Genomic DNA, 12,052 nt, shown 5'->3' on the forward strand with positions numbered 1-12,052 from the left:
ATCTTGTTCTTCCCTAATACCATAGTAATTTTTTATGTTCAAATTGGTTTTATTGTTGCCATTTGCTCATTTTCCCAGCCTGCTTCTTCACTTCAATCACTTTAAACTTTGTTACATTTTGGTTCTCCACTTCCAGTGGTGCAGAGATACTATGCCAAGTTCAAGATGTTTTATGCTACTGTTTCCAGAGCTAGCTCCGGAGGTCTGCTAGTTTTTGGTGTTTCCAAGTGTTATTTCAGGAGAGGTTTGTTCACTATTCTTCTTGTCTTAATTCTGGTCCTTGCCCAGGAAGAGTCCCTGTTACCTTGTATCTACAAGAATTAGTGCTCCTCTTGGCCCTGTTACTGTGATCAGAGCCCCGTCTCCCTTGTGATTAGTCACAAGCACTCCTCTCTTCCCTAGAACTGTGACCCAGAACTGTATATGGGCAATAAAGATAAAAATTAGCACCAGCTGTCCCTAGCAGCAGCAAAGGGTACTCTGTAATCTCTTTCGGACCAGTTACCCAACCCCCTTACTACATGTAGGCTGAGATTTCCTAAAGTTTTTGTTGACTCTGACACTTTAAAACTTGATTTGAGTCATTATTTTAAAGGTATTTGGAGGTGAATTTTGTGGGGCTTCAACTGGTTCCTGAATAGTCTGCCCCAAAGGAAAAACAAAAATAATCAGTCTTAGTGTGATTAAGGAAAGCCAATTTGGGGGGAGTGAGAAGTCAGCAACTTTGCTTCAGTTAAACTTCTTCAGCGATGACATAAAAAATTCACCAAAACAAATTCTAAGTGGATAGGCAAGAAGTTACAGTGTGTCATTTTTCTACTCCTGGTCAGCTTAGGAAGCCAGAAATAGAGGTCAGCTGACATTGGGAAGACTATTTGGGAGTGTAGTGATGGAAGCACCCTGAGTTTTGGCAGAAGCAATAGAAGTGAACAGCAGCCCTTCACCCAAGGACTATACGGTTATTGAACATGTAGGCTGAAAGAGATCTCAGGTTCCTATATTAGCACTGGGAATATAAATGGGTACTATATAGCAATTTTTTTGCCCATTATTCAGTTCTGGATTATAGTTTTAGGGCAGGGAAAAGTGACAATAATCACAAGGAAGCATATAACTAAGGACCATAGCACTTACCAGTATGAGGAGACCTCTCCCTGGATTAAACCACTTTGAAAGTACTGTAAACTTACAGGCTCCCAGGATGAGTTGTGAAAGCAGGATAAAAAAAAAATTACAGAAGATCAGACCAGTCATCTACCTCAGAGGTGAGTGGAGTCTAATAGAATATAAATTCCAAAATTAAGAAATGAACTGGAAAAATGAGCAAACAACAACAAAAGAACCTGACTATAAAAAGTTGCTACCATGACAGAGAAGTTCAAGACACAAACTCCAAAGGAAAACAAAAATTACTTTAAAAGCATATAAAGGGTGGAACCAAGATGGTGGAGTGAAAGCAGGGATGCACCTGAGCTCTCTCACAAATTACTTCAGATACCTCCAAAAAGTGAATCTAAACAAATTTGAGAGTGGCAGAATCAACTTGCAAACAGAGTGTTACAGATTTTCACCCCAAGAGACTCTGGAAGATAGATGGGAAGGATCTGTGACACCAGGCTAGGGTAGCACAGAGTGTGTGGGCCTATACCCCACCATAGCAGAGAGGGAGCTGGCCTTGGTAGCCTAAATCACCAGTGCAGTGACAATTCCCAAACCTCTCAGTATAGGATGAGATTCTGGCAGAGCTGGGTGAGAGGGCCCGGGCAACTGCAGCAGCTAATCCTGGGGCTATCAGCCCATAGCCTAAATGTTTGAAAGTCACCTCCTTGCGTTTCCAGGAACCAAGATGGCAGAGTGAGCTGCAAGTGCTCTCACCCTCCCTTGTTGACTTTGAAACATCCAGAGAATGTTACTTCAGGGAAAATCCTGGAATAGTGGATCATCACAAAGGGAACAGCAGTCTTTTAGCTCAAGAGGCTAGGAAGATTGAAGGGAAATTTCCCTCCTGCTGTAGGTGAAGGGGACCAGGGCAAGCCTGGAGGTATCCAACAAGCTCAACCTCAGCAGACCAGTAGGAGATTCTGAGCCCAAGCATGGGGTGGAGCCAGCAAGCACCAACACCAGGACCACAAGAGTGCCTTAGCACAGCCAGGGTAATTGGGTAGATTTCAGTGCAGATGGGGGTTCACCAGTCACCGAGCCTATGTGTGCCCTAGCACAGCCCAAAGGGAGGAGGAGACCTCCAGAGGCCAGACCTTCACTTCTCCATACCTCACTCCACAAGCATCAATGTAAACTCTGGGGGAACTAAGAAAGACTTCACTTGGCCTCAGCCCTGGCACACACCAGCTAGCTCCAGCTCAGCACCAGGTAAGCTGAAACATTATATAACTTCTAGCTGACAGAACCAGAGGCCAAATCACACAAAACTAGTAACCAAGCCCACAGCCATAAGCACAAGAAGGGTGGGATAGAGCCCCCTGTACTCAGAAGTAGAGATCCACTTTAAAAACCAGGAAAAATGCAATCACAATGAACAGGAAGAAAATTAGAAAAGCAAAGACCATATAATCTTCCTATGGAGAAAGGGAAGAACAAAATACAAATTCAGAAGAGGACAGCATTGACACTATACCCACATCTGAAACTTCAAAAGGTAATATGAACTGGTCTCAAGCCCAAAAAGCATTATTAAGATCACTCAAGGAGGAGGATTTTAAAAGCCAGAAGAAAAATTCAACAATTTTTTAAAAAATAAAATGGAAAAAAAGGGAAAAAAATCACTGAAGAAAACAAATCTTTAAAAAGTAAAATTAGTTAAATGGATAAGGAAGTACAAAACCTTAAGTGGAAAAAATAACTCCTTGAGAGGTAAAATTGGTGAAATGGGTAAGGAGACATAAAAGCTAACTGAGGAAAACTATTTATTAAAAATTACTATTGAACAAGTAAAAGCTAATAACTCTATGAGGTATCAAGAATCAGTCAAACAAAATTTAAAGAATTAAAAAAAAGAAAATCTGAAATGTCTCACTGGAAAAACAACTGACATGGAGAATAGATCCAGGAGAGATAATCTAAGAATTACTAGTCTACCAAAAAGCCATGATGGAAAAAAGAGCCTAGAGAATATCTTCCAAGTAATCATCAAGGAAAATTGCCCCAAAGTCCTAGAACCAGAGGGTAAAGTAATAATTGTAAGAATTCACTGATCACCTCCTGAAAGAGATCCCAAATTGAAAATGCCAAGAAATATTGTAACCACATTTCAGAATTATCAGGTCAAAGAGAAAATATTGCAAGCGGTCAGAAAGAAACAACTCAAATATCACAGAACTACAGTCAGAATCACACAGGACCTTGTAACGTCTACATTAAAAGATTAAAGGGATTGGAATATGATATTCCATAAGGTAAAGGAGCTTGGGTTATAACCAGGGATCAACTATCCAGCAAAACTGAGCATAATATTTTGGGCAAGGAAATGGACATTTAACGAAATAAGGAACTTCCAGAACTTCCTGATGAAAAGACCAGAGCTCAATGGAAAATTTGATCTACAAAAACATCTTGAAGCAAAGACTCAAAAAAAAAAAAAAAGAAAAGAAAACAACATCCAGATAGGACACAAGCCCAATTAGAATGTTTTAGAAAAGTTAAAGAATAGATTAATAAGTGAGTGAAAAGGTGATTCTTCATTTTTAATTAATTCATTTGTTTTCAGTTTTCAACAGTCACTTCCATAAGTTTTGAATTTTCTGCTCCTCCCTCTCCCCTTCCTCCCCAAGATGGCATATGATCTTATATGGGTACTACACATACATTCTTAGTAAACACATTTCCACATTAGTCATGTTGCATAGAAAAATTAAAATGAATGGGAGAAGTCGTGAGAAAAACCAAAATGAAACAAAACATAACGAAAGAGAAAATAGTCTGCTTCATTCTATGTTCTGACTCTATAGTTCTTTCTCTGGATATAGATGGCATTATGGATCATGAGAATAAAAATTGGGTGAAAAGGTGATTTTTTTAAAAGAGCATTAAAGGGAAAATTTGGAAAGTCAAGCATACCTAAGCACTGTTATTAGAGCCGTGAATTGACCCTAATATTATAGGGAAATGGAAAATCATGAAATGGAAACAACTAAACTTTATAACATATAATCTAACAACTGTACTTTTAGGAATACACATTGACAAAATGCAATATTGAACTTTAGATCTTATAGATAGACAGACAGACAGATAAATAGATAGATCATTAATATATATATATATATACATATATATATATATATACACTTATACATATACATGTGTGTATGTGTGTGGGGGTGTGTAGCAGCAAAGAACTAGAAGTCAAGTTTGTTACTGTTGATTAGACAATAGTTGAATAAACTATAGCACAAGAATATCATAAAACATCATTATATAGTAAGAAATGACAACTATGATGACATAAAAGATGAGAGAAGATTTATATAAAATGATATAGCTACCATGAAATAAAACAAAGCCAGAATAATTTAAATAATATAAACAAGACCTCAAAAGTCTAAAAGACCCTTAAAACATCCTAATATCCTGAACAATTATAATAACCAATTTAAATCCTGGAGAAAGGATAATGATTAATATAATGCCATTCTCTTAGTAGAAAGTCAGGCCTCTATGGGATCAGAATGTAGCAAATCTTTTAGATATTCCCTCAATCATTTGCTTTTGCTTAATCTTTATTCTTTTTCATAAGACAGAGTTTAATTCTTGGAGAAGAATGTTGACATAACGAGAAATTAAAGTTAAATACAAAACCAAGTGAGCAAATATACCTATATGTGTGTGTGTGTGTTTATCGGAAAGAGGTGCCATATCACATTTTTCTAAAATCATTTCAAATCTTTCTTCTGAACATGTTTAGAGGTAGCTGGTGGCTATGTGACTAAAGTTCTGGGTCTATAGTCAGGAAGACCTGAGTCCAAATGTATTCTTAGACACTTACTAGCTGTGTGACCCTGGACAAGTCACTTAATCTCCTTATGCTTTAGTTTCCTCATCTAAATGATGGGGATAATAATATATCCACTTCATTGGGTTGTTATAAGAATCAAATGGGATAATAGTTGTAAAAAGCCCCTAACACATAATAGGCACTGTATAAATGCTTTTTTCCCTTCCTCCTTCTCTTTCTTTTAATGTAATTAGTCTTGTAAAGTATACAGAAATTGCTGATGGTATTCAGATTTTACAGAGTTTAACAGGCACAGAAATTTACTTGAGGTCATATACTCTAAAAATATAAAATTAAGAGGCTTTGACTCCTACTTACTTTATCAAAGAAACAAAAAGAACTTCCATCTATTGTCTAAAAGCATAAATTTTAATTACATATGTGGTTAATTGCAAAAGGATAATTGTATTGATAAGCAAAACTTTTGCCCCCTGGCACTTTTACTCCTTTATGACTGTGTGGAGAAAATGAAATGACATCATGCTTAGATGTTAGACTATTGAAAAGGTTAAGGACAAGCAATGAGATAAGACATTCAGAACATCCTAGATTTTGACATGAATGCATCTGATTCTGGGGACCAAATTAAAGAAAAGAGAAGTAAACAGTCTATTGAGGTATAATCAAAGTAATGAGAATGATTAATCAAAAATGGACTTGCTTTCATTTTAATCCCATTAAAATTGAGATGAAGATGACAAACATTTGATAGATCCATTTTCAGTGGATTTGCATGGAGGTGGGAGGACCTGAACAGATGGCAGATATGTTGACAAATTCAGTGCTCAGTGGACCACATCCTCTGAACTAAATGTCAGCCTGTACAAGGATTCTACCCTTGGGTAAGAAAAAAAAATCAATTCTCAGGAGGTGCATCCACAAATATTAACAGCAATCAGATAATCAGAAGACTATCATTTGAACATTTAGTGGTTAGAATGTAAATATCCTTCAGATCCTTAGGAGGCTGTCAGAATAAAAATACCTGTATACCACCCTCTCTGAATCTTAGCAATGACAAAAGAGGTTTGTTGTTTTTTCTTTAATTGAGAATGTAATTTATTGTGAGAATATTTAGCAACCATAGTGCTTTAAGATTTCAACAACTAGCTTCAATGTCCAGTTCCCCCATTTTTTAATAAGGGCATCATTTTCTCAGTCATTCAGGCTTAAAACCTTAGAGATATCTTTGATTTCATCTTCCCTTTGGTCTCCCAAATTTGATTAGTCACAATTTTCTGGTTCTGCTTTCTTTGAAATATTTTCATTTCTCTCCATACCGATTAGAGCTATGCTCATCTAGGCCCCTATCACCTCACATCTACAATACTTATTGGTTTCCCAACTCACATCTCTTCCCCTTTCCCATATATTCTGTGTGCAAACACCAGATTAATTTTGCTAATATGTTAATAACTAATATATTAAGTAATGCCTTGCCAGGCCATGAGTATCCTTTCCAGAGAAACCAAAATGAATTGCATCATTCTTTCTTTGAAAAAGCCACTTTATAAGGAGACAGACAAACCAGACCAGACAAAGACAAAAGAGAGAACTTTGATATTAGTTGATGGTTATATCTAGATCTCTTTTTCTGGGAATTCTTTGTCCTTCCCTGCATTGTGGTCCACTTAATTATGGCAAATGTTAATCAAAAATGAATAAATCTCAGTTTACCTTTTCTGGAAATAAAATCATAAAACTTATCATAAAAGTACAGAAAAGAAATGAGCAAGACTTAAACAGATCAGGTACTCCCTAGACAAAGCAATGCCAATTAGCCAGGCAGTGGTAAGGGAAAATAGAAGGAAGAAGTGGAGAAGGGATATATTCACCAAGTCCCAGAACAGCAACAAATTCGTTATAAAAATTTTATCCCATAAATAGGTCAGTGAACCAGAAACTGCTAATGATCATATTCAATTCAGCATACTAATGCACTTACTTGGCAATTAGCTTGATTCTGATCTTACATGAATGTCTTTACCCAAGAGCTACAAACTTCCAGGGCTCCATACTCATCCACCCATCTCAAGTCATTTCCACTTCCCATGATCCTTCATTGTTTCTAAGAAAAATCACAATTCCCATAAGTCACTTTGCTGATAAAGTAATATGTTTTCAGATGAATTGCACTAAGAAGGTCCAAGCTTTCTACCCCTTATTCTCATTTCAGGTATACAGAGTTTACCTTATGACTGTTTCAGTGAATTTTGTTCATATTGGGAATATTATTAACTTTGGGGGAGAGGAGAAGTTAGGTGACACAGTGTATAGAGTACTGAACTTAAAATCAGGAATAACTAAGTTCACATTTTACCTCATACATTTAAGAAAGCTGTGTGACAAGTCACTTAACCACTTTCTTCCTCTCCTTCCTCATCTGTTAAATAGGAATGATAATAGCATCTGCTTCCCAGAGTTATTTTGAGGATTAAATGAGATAATGTATATAAAACTTATATATATTATGAAGATAATACATATATGTATAATGTTTATAAATCTTTAAGTATCTTATAAATGCTAGCTATTTTTAAAAAATTATTATTACTATGTTGGCTGCCCACATAGCAAGTGTTTAATAAATACTTTCTCATGGAGCAGAACCAAGATGGCAAAGCAGAAGCATGGACCTGTTCGAGTTTCCCCCCCAAAAAAATCCTTAAAATACCTGGAAAAATGACTCTAAACAAATTTCAGAGCAGCAGAAGCCACAAAATGACAGATTTCCAACCCAAAATAACCTGGAAGGCTGACAAGAAGAATTTATTACACTGGACTCAGAGCAGAACACAGCACATCGTGGGCCATGCTAGCACAAATGGGATGAGAGCAGGCTTCAGGGCACTGAATCATGGGTAGCTGCTGTGATTTACAGATTTCTCAACCCACAAATGCCAAAGACAGCTTCAAAGGTCAGTGAGAAAGCTCTCTTACTTGGGTAAGAGGGGAATGTGGTCTGGCCCCAGCCCCAGGGAAGCTGCAACCACAGCCTCAGCAGCAGCTGCTTCTGGAGCTCTCAGATTACAGACAATGGGGGAATCAAGAGGTTGATCTGAGTCCCAGTCTTGAGTGGTGGTCCTGGGGTGAGGAGGAGCTTGCTGGCATTATGGAGTTGTTGGTCACTGTGGAGAGGGAATCCTACTCACAGTTCCAGAGAAGTAAAGAGTGCTTTTGGTTGCCCACAGACTAGAGTGCCACTTTGGAGGAGTTGAAGATTTACAGGTCCCTAGAGATAGCTTGGAGAACAACTGCAAATAAAACCTCTGAAGTCTGGGGTACTATACCCTCCATTTGACAAATGGCTCAAAAGTCAAGACAGTGGCTGGGAAAATGCTCAAAAGGGGAAAAAATAAGGCTATAGAAGGTTACTTTCTTGGTGAAAAGATGCTTTCTTCCATCCTTTTAAATGAGGAAGATCAAAGCATACAATCAGAGAAAGACCAAAGCATACAACCAGAGGAAAACAGCAAGTCTACATTCCTAAATCCAAAGCCCCCCCCAAAAAATATGAAATGGTCTCAGGCCATAGAAGAGTTCAAAAAGGATTTTGAAAATCAAGTAAGAGAAGTGGAAGAAAAAATGGAAGAAAATGAGAGTGATGTAAGAAAACCATGAAAAACAAGTCAACAGCTTGCTAAAGGAAACCCAAAGAAATGCTGAAGAAAATAACACCTTTCAAAACAGACTAACTCAAATGGCAAAAGAGGTCCAAAAAGCCAATAAGGAGAAGAATGCCTTAAAAAACAGAGTTGGTCAAATGGAAAAGGAGGCCCAAAAGCTCACTGAAGAAAATAGTTCTTTAAAACTTAGAATGGAGCAGATGGGAGCTAATGACTTTATGAGAATTCATTTATTGATATTAATAGGAAATTCCTGGAAATATGTTTATTTTCTTCCTTCAAATAACTTGAAGAAAGGTTTGGGAAGAATGAGGAGCTTCTTCTAGCATTACTTCCTTGTTTTATATGAATTTCCCAGTGTAGAAGAAGTAATTTGGAAACCTCTAGTTTTCTGGACTTTGGAACATGTCAAAGATCTGGACCTGCACTCGTTGTTGGGGGACATACATCTTGCTGGAATGACACAGAGAAATCCTAATTGGATGCATTGACAATGGCTGTGCTAAAGAAGGAGTCATTGACAGTCAGAAGACTAGATTCTTGTTGTAAGGATTCGCTCACTTGATAACATATGGGAAGAATAAGGAGAAAAAGTTCCACCATCTTTTGGATTTTTCTCTTTTAATGGCATTCCAAAGAAGATATAGTGCTGTGGAAAGGGAGAAGGGTCCCAAAAATAATGGAATCAGAGGTTTCAAGAAATGAAGTCAGAGTCAATCATCCTAATTCTTCCTATAGAATACAGAAGGGGTGACTTTGCCCTCCTTTGTGTCTCTCAACCACCAATCATCTTCAACAGAGTGCTAGTCAGTGGGAACCAATCAAATATTTCCTATAACATCCCAACAAGGCACTTGCTCAGGGTCATACAGCCAGTGTCTGAGGTTAGGTTTGAACTCATCTCCTTGACTCCAAGTCCATAGCACCATCTAGCTACCTACCTTCTTGTTTTTTAATTATATTTTGGAAGTAAAAATTAAACAAGAATCACAAAATCATATTTAATGAGAGTAGATAGATGAGCTTCTCCTATCCATCTGAGGGATGCTGGGCTACTTCTGGTGGTCCGTATGTGGGTTCTGCACTAAAGGATTTTGAAATGATTAAGAAACCTTCATATTGGGTACTGAGCCAGGAGTCACCTACTGAATATGAAAGGATAAATAACTTCTGCTCTCACTTTTTTTTTTTAAGAATGTGTAGCATATACTGTGGATTCCAGACTTCTCAACCCACAAACACCAAAGAAGGTCAGTGGGAAAGGTCTCTCACTTGACTAAGAGGGGAGAATGGTCAGGCCCAAGGACCCAGCCCCAAGGCATGGCAGCCAATGTTGAAGCACAGGCTGCTTCTGGAGCCTTCCACTTAACAGAGAACTCAAAAGTCAAGGAATTGGCTAAGTGACTGCCTCTGGAGCCCTGCACTTAACAGAGAGCTCAAAAGTCAAGTAACTACCTAGAAAAATGAACACATGGTTGGGGGAGGGTAGTAAAAAATAGACTATAGATTCTTACTTTCTCAAAGAAGAGGTATTTTCTTACATCATTGGTGACAAAGAAGATTAAAAACATACAACCAGAAGAAGACAACTAAGCCAAAGCTCCTGCATCCAAAGCTTCCAAGAAAATATGAACTTGTCTCAAGCCATGGAACAACTCAAACAGGATTTTGAAAACAAGGTTAGAGAGGTAGAGGAAAAGTTGAGAAGAAAAATGAGAGTGATACAAGAAAATCATGAAAAACGAGCTTGCTAAAGGAGACCCAAAAAAATTGCAGAAAAAAAATGACACCTTTAAAATTAGATTAACCCAAATAGCAAAAGAGGACCAAAATGTCAATGAAGATAAAAATGCCTTAAAAAGGCAGAATTGGCCAAATGGAAAAAGAAGTCCAAAAGGCCACTGAAGAAAATAATTCCTTAAAAATAAAAATGGAGCAAATGGATGCCAACAACTTTATGAGAAATCAAGAAGTTATAAAATGAAACCAAAATAATGAAAAAATAGAAGACAATGTGAAATATCACACTGAAAAAACCATTGACTTGGAAAATGGATAGAGGAGAGATACTTTAAAAACTATTGGTGTACCTGAAGGCCAGGATGAAAAAAAAAAAGCCTAGACAAAATCTTTCAAGAAATTATCAAAGAAAATATGCCCTGATATTCTAGAACCAGAGGGTAAAATACAAATGGAAAGAATCTATCAATCACCTCCTGAAAGAGATCCCAAAAGGAAAACTTATGGGAATATTGTAGCCCAATTCCAGAGTTCCCAGGTCAAGGAGAAAATATTACAAGCAGCCAGAAAAAAGCAATTCAAGTACTTTGGAAACATAATCAGGATAACACAAGATTCAACAGCTTCTACACTAAGGGATCAGAGGGCTTGGAATATGATATTCCACAGGTCAAAGGAGATAGAATTAAAACGAAGAATCACCTACCCAGCAAAAGTGAGTATAATACTTCAGGGGAAAAATGGAATTTCAATGAAATAGAGGACTTCCAAGTATTCTTGCTGAAAAGACTAGAGCTGAACAGAAAATTTGACTTTCAAAAACATAATTAAGAGAAGCATGAAAAGGTAAAAAGGAGAGAGAAACCATAAGGGATTTATTAAAGATAAACTGTTTACATTACTACATGGAAAGATGATATTTGCAATTCATGAGACCTTTCTCAGTATTGGGGCTATATGTGTGTATGTGTCTGCATGTATATGTGTGTTTATATATATATATATATATATATATATATATATATATATATATATATATATATATATATATATATATATATATATATATATATATATATATATATATATATATATATACACATATACAAACACATACACATACCTATATATACATATATGTGTATGTATATATACAGAGAGAGAGAGAGGGAGAGAGAGAATGAGGGCACAGTGTGAATATGAAGGGATAGCTAAAAAAATTTTAGTGTTGAGAGGCATGTACTATGAGAAAGAGAAAAGGAGATGTAGAATGTAGTAAATCATCTCACATAAAACAGACAAGAAAGAGCTTTTACAATGGAGGGGGAGAAGGGGAAGATGAGAGGGAAAAAGTGAGCTTTCCTTTCATCAGATTTGGCTTCAGAAGGGAATAACATATACACTCAATTGGTTATAGAAGTTTATCTTACCTTACAAGAAAGCAGAGGGGAAGAGAATAAGAAGGGGGGGAGGGGAGTGATAGAAGGGAGGACAGATTGGAGGAAGGAATAATTGGAAGCAAACACTTTGGTAAAGGGACAAGTCAAAGGAGAAAATAGAACAAATGGAGGGCAGGACAGGAAGGAGGGAAATATAGTTAGTCTTTTATAACATGACTATTATGGAAGTGTTTGGAATGACTATACATGTATAACCTATATCAAATTGCTTGCCT

The sequence above is a fragment of the Notamacropus eugenii genome, chromosome 2 (genome assembly GCF_028372415.1).
Source record: "Notamacropus eugenii isolate mMacEug1 chromosome 2, mMacEug1.pri_v2, whole genome shotgun sequence".
Lineage (NCBI taxonomy): Eukaryota > Metazoa > Chordata > Mammalia > Diprotodontia > Macropodidae > Notamacropus > Notamacropus eugenii.